The 15,384-nt window shown below is 51.9% G+C and overlaps 1 non-coding gene across 1 annotated transcript; it reads left to right on the top strand.

The window, feature by feature from the left end:
- Positions 1-11,502: 11,502 nt before the first annotated feature.
- TRNAR-UCU lies at positions 11,503-11,575 on the top strand. The gene has a single exon. It is a non-coding gene; the product is annotated as a tRNA-Arg (tRNA).
- The last annotated feature ends 3,809 nt before the right edge of the window (positions 11,576-15,384 follow it).

Genomic DNA, 15,384 nt, shown 5'->3' on the forward strand with positions numbered 1-15,384 from the left:
GGGGCATTTCCCAACCTCATAACATATCTCAGTAACACACACAGAGCAAAACTTCATAACTTCCCAACCAATGTGAGCACACAATCCAACCCGATATTAATGTTCAACAGATCAAGACTTTTGAAATGATACGTCACCAGGCAGACTTTGTACAAACCATCTCATCATTATATGAGAGTGGTGAATATGGGGCGTCCAGGTGCTGCTCTGAGCACAGCGTGCCACACCTGGGCTTACACTGCAATGGAGACGTACCCTTAGAGTCCATCTCTCCTAGGATAAAGATGGCAGCACGGCTGGCCTGGGTCATCTGTCTTGGGCTCATGGACATAAAGCTGAGGGGCTAAAAACTGTGGTGCAGATATTTGTGTTCACACTGAAGCCTGGGTTCAGAAACCCTCGCCCCTCGTGGGGCCTCAGAGGTTGGGCTCAAGCCCATTTGTCTGCACTGTAATTTTATAGTCTTGCAGCCCGAGCCCCATTACCGTGAGTCAGCTGAGCCGGGCTTTGGGACAGGTGCCCTGGGTGTGTTAATCACAGTGTAGACATAACATTAGGCTATGTCTCCAGTGCAATGAAACACCCTCGGCTGGCCCGGGTCACATTAATCAGGGCCATGCAGCTTGGTCTGGAGTAAAGTTGCAGTGTCCGTGTCTGGGCTCAGGCTCAGTCCCCTGCTCTAGGAGCCCAGAAGGGTGGGAGGGAGTTTAGCGAGTGGAAATGGTGAAACCGCATTGAGGGGACTGGACCACTGACCTACCAGCTCTTAACACCTAAACTTTCATCAACTCTATTATCAGTGCCTGTGAGTGTAATTTAAACCATAAGAAAAAACACACTGGGCCAGACCAAAGATCCAGCTAGCTCTGAATTTTGTCTTCTGACAGTAGCCAATGCCAGGTGCCCCAAAAGCCACTTAACAAAGCACCACTGGGAGTTGAACCCAGAATCTCCTGTTTACAAAGCAGGTGCTGTAATCAGCTGAGCCACAGTGCCTGCTGTTACTTAAAGCATCGTGTCTGCCCACACCTGACTCTCTGCCAATCCCCACTGAGCCCTGACAAGCTTTGCTCGTGTTTGGATTCTGTAAAGCAGAGGAGCAGGGGAAGGTTTACTCCCAAGGTGTGTGAGTGATTCTTTGCACAGGTCTACGCTACAAAATTAGGTCGGTGTAACTCCATTACTTAGAGGTGTAAAAAATGTACCCCCCTCCAGCAATGCAGTTCTATCAACCTAATCCTGGTGTAGATAGTGGCTCAGCTGTCAGAACTTTCTGGAGCGATGAAAGGGGAGGGGCCCAGCCTCTGTAGCAGGAATGCAGGGCAGGCGAGTTCACGGCAGGCATTGTGGGTTACTGGAGGCGGCCACTTATGGTGATATAATGAACAACAGCATTTACACTGACAATTTGTCGCTTGAAGTTTGCTGCAAAAAGCTCTAGGCCTCTCATCGAGGTTGGGATTGAGGGGCACTGGGAATAGGAGGGGCTGTGGGTTGGGACACAGGAGAAGAGGGCCGACTGAGGGAGTGTTGTGTGTTTTTCACACAACTGAGCAATATAATTCTGCTGAAATAACTTTGTAGTGCAGACCTGGCCAAAGATTCACACACACACAGCTTGCAAGGAAAACCTCACCTGCTTCTCTGCTTTGCAGAATCCAAACACATGGAAAGTTTGTCAGTCCCCACTGGGGATGGCAAAGAGTCAGGTGTGGGCAGAGATTATCCCTATCCACAGGCAGGTACCATGGCTTAGCTGTCTAAAGCACCTGTTTTGTAAACAGGAGATCCTGGGTTCAATTCCCAATAGTGCCTTGTTGAGTACCTCTTGGAGCACCTGGTATTGGCTACTGTCAGAGGACACAACAGAGAGCTAGATGGACCTTTGGTCCAGTCCAGTATGGTTTAAATTACACTCACAGGCACTGATAATAGAGTTGATGAAAGTTCAGGAGTTAAGACCTGATAGGTCAGTGTTCCAGCCTGTCACAGATGACCCCCCCCCCTCCCTCTGGGACAGGGGCAGGTCTGGGCTCTCACACCAAATGGCTCATTCTGGCTGCCAGAATCCATGGGCAGCTCATTTAGTTTACACCCAGGATTGAGTCCTGCTTTGTGCACCATGTGTGAGAATGAAAATCCTAAACCACACTTTGAAATAACGAATGCAGCAGGACGTGTTATTGTCCCTGCCCCAAAGCAGACAGACCAATGGAGAAATGCCATTGAGTCCAGGGTAATACTTCACCATTTCCACTCGCTAAACTCCCTCCCAATCTTCTGGGCTCCTAGAGCAGGGGACTGAGCCTGAGCTGAGACACATACACTGCAACTTTACAGCCCAAGCTGCATGACCCTGATTAATGTGACAGGAGTCAGCCGTGGGTGCTTCCTTATGTCTACACTGTGATTAACACACCCAGGGCACCTGTCTTAAAGCCCAGGTCAGCTGACCCAGGCTTATGGGGCTTGGGCTGCAAGACTAAAATTGCAGTGCAGACATATAGGCACTAGATTTGCCTTTTTCCAATCATCCAAGACCTCCCCCAATCGCCACGAGTTTTCAAAAAGAATGATCAATGGCTCTGCAGTCACATCTGCCAACTCCCTCCGGACCCTCAAATGCATTAGATCCAGAACCAAGGACTTGGTCATGTCCAGCTTTTCTAAATAGTCCTTAATTTGTTCTTTCACCACTGAGGGCTGCTCACCTCCTCCCCATACTATGCTGCCCGTGTCTGTGAAGACCGAGGCAAAAAAAAGCATTGAGCACTTCCGCTTTATCCACATCATCTGTCCCTAGGTTGCCTGCCCCATTCAATAAGGGTCCCACACTTTCCCTGACCACCTTCTTTTTGCTAACACACCTACGTAGAAATTGACTTTGAAGCTAATCAAAAGAAGTTCCATTTGAAATACAAATCATTCAAATCGATACTGGGTCAGTTTTCTCCTCTATTCTATTTCTCACACACATTCCCCCACCCCAACCTTTGGAGTGAGGTTTTACAGCCGGACATTTTAGGCCAAGGGGGGTAAATTACATCAAAGAAGCTTTTCAGGATTAGCCCCCATTTCCTACATTACTAACAAAAAGAAAAACAAGACAAGTTTTATTTCTCCAGTATAATTCAGTTGATCACACAATTAAGTCTCTTCTCCGTTAAAGAGTAACTTCATGTGTAATTTCATTTTCATTGGTAATAATAAATCCTCAACAATTAAAGAATTTTCTCATATATGGCAGTTTTCCTTTAATCCCCCTTTCCACCAGTGAACCCTTGAGTACAGTTGTGGTTAGGGATTAGATCGGGGTGGGCAAATTTTTTGGCCCGAGGGCCACATCTGGGTATGGAAATTGTATGGGGCCATGAATGCTCACGAAATTGGGGGCTGGGGTATGGGAGGGGGTGAGGGCTCTGCCTGGGGCAGTGGGCTCTGGGGTGGAGCCAGAAATGAGTTCAGGGTGTGGGAGAGGGCTCCAGGCTTGGACAGGGGATTGGGGTGGGGCGAGGGATGAGAGGTTGGGGGTGGAGGAGGGTGCTCCAGGCTGGGACTGAGGGGTTAGGAGAGTGGGAGGCTGGGGCAAGGGAGAGGGTCAGTCTCCGGTTGTCGCTTACCTCAAACAGCTCCTGGAAGCAGCAGCATGTCCCCGCTCTGGCTCCTACACAGAGGCATGGCCAGGCAGCTCCCAGTGGAATGCAGTTCCCGGACAATGGGAACCATGGAGGTGGTGCTTGGGGTGGGGGCAGTGTGTGGAGCCCCCTGGCTGCCCTTATGTGTAGGAGCTGGAGGGGGGACATGCCAGTGCTCCCAGGAGCCGCACGGAGCCACAGCACATGCGGAGCGGGGCAAGCCCCCGACCCGCTCCCCGGCTGGAGTGTCGGAATGTGGCAAGCCCTAGCGCCTGCTCCCCAGTGGCTGGATTAAAATGTCTGAAGGGCCAGATGCGGCCCCCTGGCCGTAGTTTGCCCACCCCTGGATTAGATACAGTCCTGGATCAGAATCTCTGTAAAATAACAGAGATGAGGTTCCTATTAAAAATGCAGCCATCTCACATACGACACTGATTTCGTCCTACACACAGTTCCATCACCCACAAATGGTGAGTTCAACAAAAACACCACTTCTGTTTCCTCCACATCTACATCATTATGGACAGTGTCATGGGGTTGATACATCCTGTCACAGGGTGTGTGGCCATGTACGGAAGAAGGCAGGGATTTGGGGGCGGGGCGGAGAAATCTGTCCCCTGGGTCAAGACAGCTTGTCTTCAGGTGGTGACTCCATCCAGTGGTGGGCGCAGTGTGGGGAAGAGGGACCTGGGACCACCCCACTCCACCAGGTCCTGACCCAGGGCCTTGAGGATCCAATACTCCTGTGTCCAGGGTTGATCTCTCACTGCAACAGTCCCGTTCCCTGAGTCACTTCCCACCCTTACGTCCAGAGTCGGTAATGTCCCGGCATCCAGCGTCGCATCCTTGGCGGTCAACTGGGTGTCTGCAGGGGCCTCAGGGTGGCTGGATGGTGCAGCCTGGGGGTCCAGCAGCTTCTGGCAGGAGCCCACAACATAGGCTGGTTCTCCTCCTCAGTCCACCCTGGCTGAGCTGAGCTGCTCCCTTTTATACTCCGTCTCCAGTCAGCGCATGCCCAGAGAGGGGGAGGGGGTGTGGCCTCTTCAGCCCACAGGGCACAGTTAACCCTAGCAGTGCCAGTTCAAGGTTGATACACCTCATCACAGACAGCATTTCCCAAATGTTGGGATTAGCTAGGAGATCTCTTCAGGAGTAACCTCCTGCAGGGACTGGGTCACAAATACCTTGGGAACCAAATACCTGGGCATTTTGCCTAGTTCCAAGTCACTTACTGTGGAATTCTATCCCTGGATCATCTGAGACAATATTGACTTAAACAATTGAACTACCCTGTGACCATGTGCACTTACTTCCATCAGTTGCACCATTTGGGGTCTTCTGCTGTTCACCTTTTCAGAGTGGAGATTTAAATACACAACTGTTTCTCTGATAATATGTCCAGCAGCTTGGAGTATTCTGTCCTGTTGACTGAACTGCATTTGAATTTTCTCCATGTCACCACGCAGGGATAGGGGAAAATCCCTTCCACCCCAGGGACCACCTGTTCCAAACCCCCCAGAGTGAACACACCCACCCACAGGAAAAGTACAATGGATATAACAAAGGAAGATATTTATTTACAGAGGGATGAGAGGAGAAAAACAACAAGGTGAAATATAGAGGGAGCAGTAGAACAGGGTTGCATTTAAACCCAGGTCCCACGGGCCCAGTGGGAGCACAGTCTGACAGGGCAGACACTGAGCAATGTGTCTGCGCACAGAGTTCACGAGTCCTGAGCAAAGTTCCAGTCCAGTGGTGAGTCTTGGGTGCTCCTGGTCATCTTCAGTGCCAGTGAACTCTCCCAAGCAAGCCCCGCCGGTGCCCTCTTCTGCCGCTCTCTGCAAAGCCCCAGAGAGCGACCCCCCTCCCCACTTAACTAGCTACAGCCTCCCTCCTTGTTCCCAATGCAGAGTCACCAGCCCCAGTACTCACAGCCCCATGCAGCTCTGGGCAGCCATGATACAGGGTCCGGCTCCGGCCTGTCCTTCTTCGGCGATTCCCCCCCTGGCACAGTGCACCTCCTGGCTCCTGTCCTGGGCTGTCCCCGACTGGGCCTGTCCTTCTCAGGCTTTACGCAGGTTTTTCCCCTTCCTTTTCCAGGGCCTGAAGACTGCCTTTCTCCTCCCTCCTTCTGGGAAAAAGATTTATAGGGGCCATGCTCTCTATACCCCAAAGGGGTTACACAAATAAGATGCAAATATTCAACAGTGAGGATGATTCACCACAGGGACAAGCTACCAAGGAATGTCATTTAATGAAGACTAGATGCCTTTCTGGAATGTGTTTGCCCCAAAAGTAGCTCTTGTGTCATACAGGAGGCATTTGATATGTAGGGGGTCAGACTAGATGCTCTAATGGTCTCTTCTGGCCATAAAGTCGACTAATTTCTGAAAAAACTGAGTGTAGCATTGGGAGCAGCGTCTGATTTTTTCCTGTCTAGCCAGATTGCCAGGGGCGGCTCTAGAAATTCCGCTGCCCCAAGCAGGGCGGCGCGCTGCACCGCTCGCGCTGCCCTTCCCCGGTCCCGCGGCCGGGGCAGAAGTGCCTGCGGACGGTCTCGTGGTCCCACGGCTCCGGTGGAGTATCGGCAGGCATGACTGCGGAAGGTCCGCCGGAGCCAAATGCCGCCCTGCCAGGACAATGCCGCCCCACACGCCTGCTTGGCGCACTGGGGTCTCGAGCCGGCCCTGCGGCTTGCTGCCTAGAACGAACGCTCCTTGAGTGGGGTGATCCACAGGGAGTAGCTCAAACCTCCACAGTGCTTGGCCAGGGGCAGGACATTAGCCCAGCAAGGGAGGGGTGTGGCAGTGACATCACAAAGGCCTTTTGCAGGACCTCAGACTATTGGTCAAAGGTGGTGGGGAGGTGGTGACCTCACAGAGAGATGCTGACATCAGCCAGGCAGGACAGGGGCGAGGGGCCAGGGAAACCTCAGAGACCCTGTGGCTTTGCTTCAGCAAGTCTCCTTCTCCAGGTCTCTCTTTGAGGACAGAGAGAGTATTCGGGTTCACGTACGTGAGCGCCAGGAGGAACCTCTTTCGAGTTTTCTCCTTCCCTTTTCCTGATTTTACTAGAAAACAGCCGTCCCTGTTTAGAAGGTAAGAGCCTCCTCGAGGTTTGAAACCTGTTCAGTCTGATCCATCTGGTGACAGTTGAATTTTAGGCATGGAAAACACGAGCTTAAGGAGGCAGAATTTTATTGCGCATCTGGGATTTTGTCCCTTAGAATCACAGGGGTCATTAGGGTTTGTCCTTTTTTTTCACCTTTTCCTCCATCCATCCCTTCCTCCTTTCTCTTTGTCTCTTGCTTCTTTTGTCCTTTCTCCTGTTCCCCTCCCAACAGCATGAGCGGTGTGTGTGTGTGTGTGTGTGTTGCGGGGGAGTGCTCGGCAGCTCGCACTGTGGGAGGTCCACCCGAAAATGTGAGGCTGAAATAGTGCTCGGGCAGTGATCCCCACCAGTGACCTGGGCCATCCTTTGGGATCTCTGGTGAGAACCCTCAGCCTCCCGTCCTCAGTCTCTACCCTGATTGGCTGAGCAGGGGGTTATTGACAGGGAGGAGATTCAGGTCCTTGTTGTTCTCTTTTAAGCCCAAGTAAATAAGTCATAACCAGTCATATGTTTGATGAATTTTGCTACTTCTCTGCATTAATTGTCTCTGAGCAGTTCATGATTCTCTCTAACATTGCAGTTCTCCTCAAATACTTGCTGACTAATTACTGTGCACTGTTGTTGGTCTGGAGTTCATCCGAGAGCACTTTATTCAGGTCATTCAATGTCTGAAATTCAAGATCTGATGGTTAGTTTGAAAATCAGGGCTCTTGGGTCCTATTCCCAACTCTGCCACTGGCTGGCTGTGTGACCTAAGACAAGTCAATTCTCCTTTCTCAGCCTTAGCTTCTCCCTCTTTCAAGTAGGGATAATAATGATCCGCTCCTGCCTACCTCACGGTGGGTGGAGGATGGGGGTCCATTGGAGAGTGTCACTAGGAGTATCAGAGGGGCCGTGTTAGTCTGGATCTGTAAAAGCAGCAAAGAGTCCTGTGGCACCTTATAGACTAACAGACGTATTGGAGCATGAGCTACTGCACATGGCTAAGCAAAGAGCACAAACCCCAAATCCCCCCTATGCTTTGGGAGCCAGGTTTGCGGTGGGAATTCTGTAGTTCAGATGACTTCAAGCCTGGACATTGTGATTCTTTACCAGTTTCTCTGGCATTGGGACAGTTTTGTGCTGATGGCCGAGTGGTTAAGGTGTTGGAGTCGAAATCCAATAGGGTTCCCCTGCGCAGGGTCAAATTCTGCTCACAGCTAGGCCTGTGTTTTAGCCAGTCCCTCACCCGGGCAATACCTCTGTACAACCCCCTGAGACACTCTCAATTCTCCCCCCACCCCAAGTAAATTCTCTTCTGCTCCTTTCATAGAGATCCCTGGGACACCACCTCACCCTGTGTCCCTGAGGGGTCAGGCAAACTCTCAGCACCTGAAGCCTCTGCCACTCACCTGGTGCCCCATAGATCAGCCATAGCCCTGGTTCTGCTCCTCTCTGTAGCGTGTGAAAGGAGCCGAGTCAGCGACTCCATGGGAGCTACGGGGCTGCAGAACCAACAGAGAAAAAATAGGTGCTCAGCGCCCACTGGCAGCCAGCTCCCCCCCCCCCCCCCGCCCACTACAGGCCTTGCTGACAAGCTCCTCCTCTTCCCCTTCAGCGCCTCCCACCTGCCAGTGATCAGCTGTTCAGTGGGGTGCAGGAGGCGCTGGGTGGGGAGGGGGAGGAGCAGGGACAGGAAGAGGTGGGGGAGGGAGAGGAATGGGGCAGGAAGGTGCAGGGCGGGAAGAGGTGGGACAGGGGTGGGGGCTTGGGGGAAGGGGTGGAGTGGGGACAGGGCCTGGGGTTGAAAGGGGGGGATTTGTCCTGGGCCCTGCACCCCTCTAGGGCCAGCCCTGAAGGGAAGCACTGACTATCACAGTGACAATACAACTGACCAGCATTGCGGGGGAGGCTGAGGGAGATCCGCACTCACCAGGTCTCTTCTCTCCCCCAGGGTGAGCCAGACACTGCTCTCTCCTGGCTCTCACTCTAGCAGCTGGATGCCAAGGAGCCATTTCCCCTCAGGAAGTGCATTGAGTGCCCCTGTGGTGCTGGGGGGCTGGCGCTGCTGCTGCCTGTGGGGCTGGCAGGGGGGCTGATGTCTGCACAGACTCTCAGCTGCCAGGCCGGAGGGGGCACTTGGGACCTTACCAGACCGGCTCAGTGAAGACGGGGGGTTGACAGAGCAATACAGACGCTCTCCAGAGCACGGAGCAGCAGCCGCCCATGCAGCCAGGCAATGAGCATTTCCCACAGCCTGGAGCCGAGGGGGAGGCGGCAGCTGCTGTTCCAGCTCCTCGGGGACAGGCCCTGTCAGCCAACAGCCACTTCTTACTCCCCACAGCTAAGGGCGTCGGGTTCCTCCGGTGGGGCTGTGGAGCAGCCGTTCGTTTTCCTGTTCGCACTCCTCTGAGGTGTGAAAATCGGGGAGGGGAGGCAGAAGCCCCACTTCCCTCCCGAAATGACGCCCAGTGGGGGAAGCCAGGACAACAGGGTGGGGCGGCAAGTGGTGGCCAGACTCTCACCGCCAGGGTCTAGTCTAGCTCAGGGTCCAGCTCAACTTCCTCCCCGCGCCACTGGCCCCCAGTCCCCTTCCACCACCAGGTCAACCCGGGCACTAGAGCAGGAACGGGGTGAGGCAGCAAGTCAAGCTGAGCAAGGCAGGCAAAAGCGAGTCTTGTCTTCATGGGCCGCTCACAATGACGTCCTTTTTGTGTGCAACTGCTGCAAAAACATCCCGGACAGAGAAGCAAAAGGCCAAAAGACTCCAACACAGCTTCCAAAGTAGCTCAGTTGGGAGAGCGTTAGACTGAAGATCTAAAAGCCCCTGGTTCAATCCCAGGCTTTGACAGGTCCTTTCATCCCTCCTTGTGCAGTGCTGGCCTGTTCTCTGGGAGCACAGTGGTGTCTGCACCCAAGATGAGCAGGGCTGCCCTAGGGGGTCTAGAATAAAGCAATTTTGGGGGGCCCTTCTATTAAAAAAATGTTGCAATGTATTCTCATGGGGCCCCTGCAGGGCCTGGGGCAAATTGCCCTGCTTGTCTCCCCTCTGGGTGGCACTGAAAGCGAGTCTCTGATCTTGGGCTCTGCAGTAGGAAAACATAGAAGGGGCTTCTGCCCCTAGTTGGCCCACCTGACCTTTAACAAGGCGAGATGGGAGCTGTCTTTCCCAACATGGCAGGAAGAGAGTGAGGCAGGGTGACCCTCAGGAATGGTGCCAGAGGGCTGCTGGGCAGTGACAGGCAGGGATTGGGGATGGAAACTCCTATGTGCAGCTGAGCGAGGGCAGTACCAGGGAAGGGGTATCTGTAAAAGTGGCCCTGTGGAAGGTGGCAGGGATTTGGGGGCCCAGGAGGAGGCGCTTGATGTTCAGTGCCTTGGAGCAGCTGGACTTGGCCATGGTGAGTGTTCAGGAAATGCACATTCATGACTTTAGGGTAGATCAATGGGCAGAGGGTGATTGGAGGAAGGGCCTCCTGGCCAGGGAAGAATGATGGGGCTGGAGTCTTGTTCTTCACATTCACGGTGTGAGTACAGAAGGTGGTGGAGCTCCGACCAGGGAGGGCATTGCTGGTGGGCTTTGTGCTCTGTGGCACTGGTTACTGCTATATTAGTGTGTATGGTCCACAGTTAAGGCATGAAAGGGAAGCTCAAAGGCTCCCTTCCTCTGGGCTGCATGATGTTTGTTGTTTGGGGGGGATTTTAATTGTGTCAGCCGGCCTGAGGCCCGCTGGTCCCGTTTTACCAACCATCAGAGGAAACATTTTTACAATGAGCACTACCTGGCGCAGGTCTGTAGTGAGGTCGGCTTAGAGGAGCTCACTCCAGCCACAGAGGGGGTTCACCTTTCTGCGGGGACAGACCAGGACTCGCATTGACCGGATTTATGCTCAGCTTTTGTGTCTTTAGCATGTTGCTTCTCAGATTCTTTCTTGGCCTGACTTGTTACACTTTGACACTTAACAGGCCAGAGTTTGTGCACCTCCTTATTATCCTCACTAGGATCTGATTTCCAAATTTTGAGGAATGACTTTTTGCCTCTAATGGCCTCCATTACTCTGCCATGTACCCAGAGTGGCGTTCTGCTGGTCGTCCTATTGTCGTTTTTGATTTAGGGCAAACGTTTCATCTGAGCCTCTAATTGCGGCGGTTTTAAACGCTCTGCATGCTGCTTGCAGGCACCTAACACTTGTGACAGCAGCTCCTTTTAATTCCCATCCAACCATCTATACTTATGCCGATAGGTCGACTTTAGGTCTTTAACTTTGAGCGGTAGCTGAGAAGATGGTAAATTGGGCAGAAACCCATTCAACAAACCTCTTCATTTCCTCGTTATTTCCTGACTTCTTCATTCATCCCCTTTTCCTTATTTCCTGGCTGAGGCGGCGGCCTGCCAGGGAGCTTCCCGGCACCTCTGGCTGCCTGGGCTGAAGGCAAGAGGCAGGCCTGGGCGTGGTGAGGGCCTCTTGTCCCGTAATGAGGCCGCAGTGCTTCCTGGTCCCCTTTTCCCACCCACACCGGCAGGCGGCTGCTGCGGGAGAACACGAGGGAGGCTCTCGGGATGCTAGGCAGCGCTGTGTGGCTGTCAGGGGAAAGAGCCTTCTTCTCTAAAGATGGCTGGCAGAAAGGTGGTGCTCAGCTCTGTAAGTGACCTGCCCAGTAGCCTCGCTGCCAGGGGATGCAGACATTTCTGTAAGGTACAGAAAGAGGTTATTTGGCTTCCAAGTTAATATGAGAAATATGCATTTAGGAAATGGAATTTCCATTCTTTCACAGGGCCCCAGTGGCCTAATGGACAAGGCAATGGCTTTCTAAGTCAGAGATTGTGGGTTCAAATCCCATTTGGGGTAAAAAGCTCCCTCTATATTGCAAGAAAATCTTGGCCTTATTTTCACCAAGGAAGCTGGGAGATGTTTGAACACAAAATACTGGCTCTTGGGAAAAATCCCCCAGAAATGGCATCTTGACAAATGCTTTCTAAACCCCTCAGTAACAAACAGTTAATACTAGTGTTTGTCTGAGACTAGCGGGAAGGGGAGTGTTTACTCTGACACCTCAGTGAGTGAAACAGACGGAAAGAGCAAGGCTGTCCTGAAAGAGAATGGATCTGTCTGGAGACAAAGCAGCCCCTGAGAATGAGCAACGGTGTGAAAAGAAGAGGTTGAAATGTGTGTTAGATGTTAGTTAGTGTTAGAGGGTTTATCCCTTCACCCTCCCATTACCGGGTCCTTCTTGCGTACACACAGAGCAGCAATACCCAAAGTGCGAAGGTGCAAACAATTAGCTGTTTATTGGATTGAACTTCCAGCAAGCAATGATTCCAGTTTCCTTCCTCAGTGTCCCCATCCCAGCCCTGACACCACAGAGCCTTGCCTGTGTCCCTGTTCCCATTCTCCCCCTTAGCAAAGCATAGGACATGTGGTGACACATGTCCTGATAGGGCCAGGCCTCAAGGTGGAAGGTGCTGATATTCCATTTGTCCCACTGCCCCATGCGTAGTGCAGTGCCCTGCACCTTCTCTCGTACGGGCTGCCACACCTGTTCCAATTAGTGTTCCAGACTTCCCACTATAGTGGGCCTGGGAAGGTTGGGTCCAGGTTGTCTAGTACAGGGGGGAGGGGCTTACTCCATTACTTCTAGGTTATTTCCATAGGCAACGTCACACAAGTATACTTAGCAATACACCAGCCACTGTAATAATCCACAGCAACACCGAGAGACCTGAGCACTGCCGCATGGTCCAGCATCCCGGCCACCACCGAAACACCTCCTCTCCTCCTTCGACGGGGTCAAGCTCTTAACATGCCCAGTTGCTGGCAGCTGCAATACGCTGCCGCTGCAGGTTTTCGTGCTTTTGTCCATATCATAAGTCCATTGACTGTCCACAGAGAAATGGGTTATTGTCAAAACCAACTTAACCTCATGGTGTGGAATCAGGTTGTATGCGCTGGTTCGATTATTCACAGCAGTAAGATTCACAGATCTATCTGTGCGTCAAAGCCCAGAGAGCAGTGTGTAGTGTGGAATTTGGTTAGGGGCTGGTGTAATTGTGCCCCCGGTAATATGTACATTTCCAGCAAAACACCTCATACACAGTACACCCAATTGTCCACCCCTTGCCACGGGCCACTGGGTGTGATCCTCCACGGCCATCAGGGAGGGGCACAGTCAGACATCTTCTCTGGATTTACACCATTTTACACACCCCTCCAGCGAGCAAATCCCCTTCTCATTATTCCCATAGGGCTTGTGGGGCCCACCTTAGCTGCCGATTCACTTCCAGATACCACGGTAGCTATTACACAGGTGCTGGCCTCCTTGTCGAGCATTTTGAATGTCCACACACATCTCCCCCCAGGTCAGCCTTTTGAAGCCATCCCCACCCATGTCATGAGGTTTTCTGTTCATTGAAACACAACAATGCTAACAACAAGACAAACACCACAGACAAACACCACAAAACATAGATTCATGGTATTCTGGGTTAGTCTTTTGCTGACACCAGCTAGTTTGTAGAGTGTCTTAAAAACAAAAGAAACAATTTCCACACACACCCCCGGTGGGGACAGATTAGTACTTAATAATAATAATACCACTTCCTTTTACAAATTTCCTTGCTAATTGCAGGAAAAACAGAAGAATTACCTCCAGGCTGTCTTTATTTTGTTCTATAGTCAGATAGTGAATTACCCCACTCGCTGGTCATTTATGAAATTCATGAGGTGGTGTGCCTCAGTTTCCCCTCTTGTACAACAGACCCAGTTTGCAATAGTTTCTCTGCTGTACCAAGCTTCAAGTTCATCCTCAGGTAATAGCTGAGAGACAGCTTTAGATTTAGCTTTAGCACTGTACATACACACACACATATTCCTTAGGGTTAACTGTCACCCTTATTTTCAGGCTTGACTTGTTTTTTCACCTCCCTTTCCTGGAGGACCACAATCTGAGTCTTCCAGTAGCTTGTTTGCTGACCAGATGTATTCATTATTTGCAGCTCCTTTGTGCTGCCACTGATGGGCAGTTCTCTCCTTCCCCCATCAGCTAGGTCATTTGCATTCACACCGGCTTTCGGGCTTGGCTTTTGGATCCAAAGCCATCAGCAGCTCAGAGACTGTCTTAAAAGGGACACAATCAACTTCCACCCGAGTTCTGATTACTTTCCACTTTCATCTTCTGCTTCAAAACACACAGATCTGAAAAAGAAACCTCAACCTATTGTGGCTCCCTTTGGAGCCCTAATAGGGTTTGAATTAAGTACCATGTTTTGTTTGCATTTCTTTTACGCCTTCTCCAATATACACTGCACACGTCCTGGGAAAACGCACATTCCTTCCATAGTTTAACCTTCATAACATTATATTACAAACCATAAGTCTCAGTTTAGGTTTTTAAAACCTTACACAATTACACACACCATTTTGTTTTATCTAACATCCCTTGCACTGCAATAATTTTTTTTACACAACTGAACGTCCATCTTGTACAACCAGAGCCAGCCAGGGGCAGGCAAGTTAAGTGCCAATAGAAACCCCTGACATTCCTTTAGTGATTTTGCTTACATTACCCAGGAGTCAAATCATTTTGATGAGATTATCTCCCCGCCTGCTGCCTGCAGCCGTCCCCTATAGACCATTTCTGTGGGCAAAGGGCCCATTTCCCCTCCGAATGGCTGTAAAGGCTTCTCGGGACAAAACATAGTAGTGGTAGCAGCCACTTTACCTGACCCTCTTGTATAATTTAATTACTAAGCTTCCATCCAACGTGAGTGCACAGAGCTGCACATACAGTTACATTTATATAACTGGGTTTTATTATTAAACCAAAAACTGCCCTTCTTGTAACACCACAACTGTTGCCTTTTACTATTTCCACAACTCACAAATGTTTACTTTCCTCCAAACTCTGTATTATTAATTGTTGCGAAACCCTGGGCGGCTGCACTGCAGTGCTGGGGTGACTCTGCAGGGGAGAAGCTGCTGTGGAGCAATGTAGAGCAGGTGCAGGAAGGAGCCGGGGTCACTGTTCACATTGTGAACTGCACAATTTTCCAAATTTGGGAATGTCCAAGAACAATTCTAAGGGGAAGGTGAATGCAGAGCAGTGACACTGGAGGTGCCCAGACCTCCAACGGGGGTGGTGTGGAAATTAATAATGGGAAGATCATTTGCAAAATTAGTCGTCACTGACAAGATTTGTCTCTTCTTATTTCCGGTTGCGGTGTTATTTAGCGGAATCAGGTCCATGGGGTCCCCTCGCTGCCCGTGGCAGCCGGGAGCTGGGGGGTCCCCTCGCTGCCCGTGGCATCCGTGGTCCGTGGGGTCCCCTCGCTGCCTGTGGTGGCCGGGGGCCATGGGGTCCCCTCGCTGCCCGTGGCGGCCGGGGGCTGTGGGGTCCCCTTGCTGCCCGTGGCGCCCGGGGTCCATGGGGTCCCCTCGCTTCCCGTGGTGGCTGGGGGCCATGGGGTCCCCTCGCTGCCTGTGGTGGCCATGGTCCGTGGGGTCCCGATGGCAGCTGGGGGCTCTGGCATCCACCTGCAGTGGCTGGGAGCTATGGGGCCATCTGCAATGGCATTTGGCTGAGGCTTCTCCTCACCCCCCATGGTGGCTGCGCACTCCAGGCTCTGCCAGCGGTGTCTGAGAGCTGGGGGCTCCCTCGCTTG

The sequence above is a fragment of the Mauremys reevesii genome, linkage group 23, assembly GCF_016161935.1.
Source record: "Mauremys reevesii isolate NIE-2019 linkage group 23, ASM1616193v1, whole genome shotgun sequence".
NCBI lineage: Eukaryota > Metazoa > Chordata > Testudines > Geoemydidae > Mauremys > Mauremys reevesii.